This window comes from Gossypium hirsutum, chromosome A02 (assembly GCF_007990345.1).
Source record: "Gossypium hirsutum isolate 1008001.06 chromosome A02, Gossypium_hirsutum_v2.1, whole genome shotgun sequence".
Classification (NCBI taxonomy): Eukaryota; Viridiplantae; Streptophyta; class Magnoliopsida; order Malvales; family Malvaceae; genus Gossypium; species Gossypium hirsutum.
The window spans coordinates 78,617,781-78,623,282 of record NC_053425.1 but is presented as its reverse complement, the minus strand read 5'-3'; positions in this window follow the sequence as shown (position 1 = coordinate 78,623,282).

Here is a 5,502-nt window from a genome sequence, read left to right as displayed (position 1 = left end):
ATGCACTCATTTCGTGCACATACATAATTGTATATATGTATTTAGGAGCTTAGTTCTTTAGTTCATATTCACATTAATATTTCAAATAATCAAATCATGACAAGTATTAAAGTTTCGTATACGTATATAAAGGACCAAACATATTCCTTATCACATATACATAAATGACCAAACGCAATCCATACCTTGTATTTGCATATCCTGCCGAATACAACTCAAATTAGTAAATTTTTATGAAACTAATTAAATCCTTATCTTAAAGATATACAAATGGTCTTCGGTTTGAAATAATTCAAGGCACTTAGCCATAGCCTGCTAGGTTTTAAAAAAAATCCGACTCCAATTACCAGTACCAAGCCTGCGGGACTTTAAGCCCGGATATATCATCATAGTTAATTCACAAAGTTGTATACACATCAATTCACATACCTTCGATTTTTCCAGCACAGAAACACATTAATAAGGTATCACTTCATTCGAACTTATTCGTATCTCAATATAGCTAGTCTCATTTCACAAGAGCCATTAGGCCACATCACGCAGTCAGCGAGTCTTAACCCGGATACTTTCCAAATTCCATGTATATTTAATCACATGTTACCACATTTCACACAAACTATCACCATTGTAATTCATTAACCTCATTCGAATATAAGTGTATAGCATGTACCTTAACTTCATGTCATAATAGCATTCGACTTTAAAACATATTTATATATACATATATATATATCCCTTTCAATAAACTTCCAACTAATTAAGAAAATACACACATGACTTACATTCTTCTCATGACAACCATTCGGTAAACAACATATAAGTCACCACACCTTCAATTTATAAAACTATCAACACATATTACATATACATTGCTTACGTTTATAAAATAGTCATTCGGACAACTTGCACACATTTATATTTTAGCCATTTTGGCCTCACCACCTATATATTTATCTTGTATATCAATTCAGCAATAGCTTATAAGCAACTCAATTAGTTTCATCAATGTTTACAACAAAATCACAGAGTCACTACAAGCTGTTTTCTTGAGCAACAATCATTAAATTATTTTTAACTGGAGCTACGAAACTCCAAATGAAGTACCGTAATTTTTCCCTGAAAATAGACTCATATATCTTCTATACATAAAATTTTCAGGATTTTTGGTTTGGCCAATCAAAACCAGAATTTTCTTAAAGTTTCCCCTATTTCACTGTTTGACTATACTGACCACTCTTCACTACGAATCAAATTTCTCATTGTATAGATTTCAAAATATGTTCTTGTTTATTTCATTTGGAACTAGACTCATTATAGAGTCTAAGAATATAAATTTTATCTTATAACAATTTTTTTACTATTTATAATGATTTTCTCAAAACATAATAGGGGATTTCAGATTCATTCTGACACTGTCACACACAACTTTAAATATCTCTCTATAGGAAATTCCTTTGCTTGCACTGTTTATTTTATAAGAAACTAGACTCATTGATCTTTGATTACATATTTTATTCATTCTCTAATTCCAGTCCAATAATTTATGGTGATTTTCAAAAATCACGCTACTGCTGCTGTCCTAAGCAGATTATTACAATTTGCTCTTAAATTTCCAAGTCCAAACACTTAAGAACTTACCATTTGAGTTTAAAACATATCATCATATATAAGTACTTCTTATTATCACATACAAATCATAATTTAAATACCACTTTTCTAATAACCAATCGGCTAAGACTCATAGAAGTAACTTATTCCTTATCATTTTACTATAGGTAATTACACCAATTCATAGTCCCATCTTTACCCGTATTCCATATCATTCTTCATTATAACTAAACTTATATGCTAGAAACTTATTTATTTCAATATGTAATTCAAGTAGAACCATTAGGTCACATTTTATTTATCATGTTCATATAAATATATATCATCGTTCATCAAATCTTAAGCTAAGTTCCATCACTCAAAGACTTACCTCGGATTTATTTGAACAACTGCGGATAAGCTACTCGATTGCTTTCTCCTTTCCCTTATCTGATTTAGATCTTCTTTGCTCATGAGCTTAATTAAAACAAATGAATTTGTTTAATTACTTATTCAACATTACTTCTTTAATAGTCACATTTGACAATCATATAACTTCAATGCATAATATGTTTATAAAATATGCCATGACTAACTTTTATGCTAATTATACCAATACCTAATTCGCATGCACAAACAAAAATTCACATTACTTACCACGTTTTCATATACACAAATTTAACTATATATATATAGCATACCATTAACTTATAAACCCTATTCGGCCCTAACCAAACAAATTTAACCTCCATTTAAAATTATCATTCCAAGATCAAAGTAGCAATTTCATAATGGTTTCACCTATGCCAAACAATGACCGAATCACTCCATCATAATTATAGCCGATTCTATTTTGCTCCTATTAAGATCATAACTCACTTAGAATAATTACTAATCTTTTCCCACTCTCGTATACAATACTATAAGAAATGCCGAATGCTTTAACATAACCTAACTAGAATTTTATCCAACAACATCTTAATTAGCCGTTTCCTATCCTTAAATAAAACGTCAAATACAGTGCGATTTACAACTATACAATATACCAACTTGCTAGAACTCTTAATCCTTAACCGAATGTTATAACTCAACTACACATTTTATTCATTAAAACATCTTCAAGGACCACATTCGGCAACTCTCTTTAAATACACTAATCTCAACTTTCAAGTTAAAAACAATTTACCATTTATACATATACTAGATAAATGACCGATTATTCAAAAATCACATATGTACATAATTGAAACTTATTCCATAACATTCACAAGGCCGAATACCCACATGAACAAATTAACCAATGTCATTCAACTTTCAAAGCTAATAAGTCAATATATAACCAACCATCTTAATGTCACAAAAAAAGTATCTACTATGAGTTTCAAGCTTATTGACCAAATTTCTAACCTCAAAAACCTAAGTTTAATCTATGGGATAAGTAAAATTTGAACTAATCATCTCAATTATGCATAAATTTTCAAGAATTATTCAATACATACCTCATTCTAGCCATCATCTAAGCCAAAAATCAAACAACAAAACTTTCTTCTCCCTCACTTTAAGCTACGGCAATGGAGGACAAGAATGAACCAACTTTGGTTTCTCCTCCCACTAACTATTATCTAATATCTCCTTTTTATTTATTAATTCATTTGTAATATAAAATGTTAAATCAAAAATACATATTATATATAAAACAATATCATGACCAGCCACTATCCCAAAAATGGGTATTTTGACATGCAAGTCCACATTTTTGAATACATGCATTAATAGATCACTTTATATTTACCTAACCTATTTCACAAATGTCTCACGTAAGCCCTTTGACTAAAATTCACATTCAACTAACTGAATTTAAGCATCAAAATTTCACACATGCACTATCACACATAGTAGATATGAATTTTAATATTTAATAAATTTTATAACTCGATTTTGTGGTCCCGAAACCACATCTCGACTAGGGTCAAATTAGGGATGTCACAAGAACTATATCGCCTTAACATGGAGACGTGAAAAGCATCGTGAATCCTGTCTAACTCTGGAGGTAATTCCAATTGGTAAGCCACTGGACCTACTCTCTTAAGAACCTGATAAGGCCCGATGAATCGCGGACTCAACTTTCCCTTCTTACCAAACCTTAATATCTTTTTCCAAGGAGAAACCTTCAAGAAGACCATATCACCCACTGAGTACTCAATCTCCTTACGCTTCAAATCTGCATACGACTTTTGCCTATCAGATGCTTCTTTTAACCGATCTTTGATTATTCTGACCTTATCTTCAGTATTCGCTACCAACTCAAGTCCAAGAACCTGTCGTTCTCCCAATTTAGTCCAACAACTAGGTGTACGACACCTACGTCCATACAGCGCTTCATATGGTGCCATTCGGATACTCGCCTGATAACTGTTGTTATACGCAAACTCTGCCAACGACAAGTAATCTTCCCAACTACCTCGAAAGTCAATAACGCATCCCCTCAACATGTCTTCCAAAATCTGAATAACCCTTTCCGACTGACCATTAGTCTGAGGATGAAAAGCCATGCTAAAGTTCAATCGCGTTCCCAACGCCTCATGCAACTTTTGCCAGAACCGAGATGTGAACCTAGGATCCCAGCCAAAAATAATTGAGACTAGGACTCCATAAAGTCGAACGATCTCCGCCACATACAACTTAGCTAACTTCTGAAGTGAATAATTAGTGCGGACAGGTATGAAATGAGTAGATTTGGTCAACCTATCCACAATCACCCAAACCGAGTCCTTCTTCATCGGTGTCAAGGGTAGCCCACTCACAAAGTCCATGGTTACCCTCTCCCACTTCCAAAGTGGTATCTTCACTGGCTGTAAAAGTCTGGAAGGTAGTTGATGCTCAGCTTTCACTTACTGGCATGTTAGACATTTCCCCATAAACTCCGTTACTTCTCGTTTAAGCCCAGGCCACCAATACAATTCTTGCAAGTCGCGATGCAACTTATTCCCTCCAGGATGCATAGCGTAAAGTCCTCCATGAGCTTCTTTCAGTATTGACTGCCTTAAGCCAAAGTCCTTCGAAATGCAAACTCTTCCTCAGAAACACAAAACTCCTTCACTATTCAACCCAAACTCAGAAGTTTCCCCTTTCTTAACATGTTGGAATCGAGAAACTAAAGACTCATCCTTCAACTGATTTTATCTAATCTGATCCACCCAGGTTGGCCTTACTTGTAACTCAGCCAACAAACTACCATCATCATACAGACTCAGACGAGCAAACATTGCTCTTAGATCAGATGCAGCTCTACATCTTAGGGTATCGGCTACCACATTAGCCTTGCCTGGGTGATACTCAATCGAACAGTCATAATCCTTAAGCAACTCTATCCATCTTCGTTGCCTAAGGTTCAGCTCCTTCTGAGTCAGCAAGTACTTAAGACTCTTATGATCCGTGTCATACACACACCTTTCTCCGTACAAGTAGTGTCTCCAAATCTTAAGTGCAAAGATTACTGCTGCCAATTCTAAATCGTGAGTAGGATAGTTTACTTCGTAAGGCTTAAGCTATCGCGATGCATAAGCAACCACCTTACCCTCTTGCATCAACATACAGCCCAAACCCACATGTGATGCGTCATTGTACATGGTAAAATCCTTCCTAGACTCCAGCTGAATTAATACAGGTGCCTCGGTCAAAACTTTCTTCAACTTCTCAAAAGCTTTCTACTGCTTCTCGGTCCAAACAAACGGTGCTCCTTTCCTTATAAGCTTTTTCAATGGTGCTACCAACACAGAAAAACCTTCCAAAAACCTTCTGTAGTACCCTGCCAAACCCAGGAAACTACGAATTACTGACACCGACCTAGGTGGCTTCCACTCCAGAATCGCTTCAATCTTTCGAAGGTCCACCTTGATCCCCTCAGCAGAGACA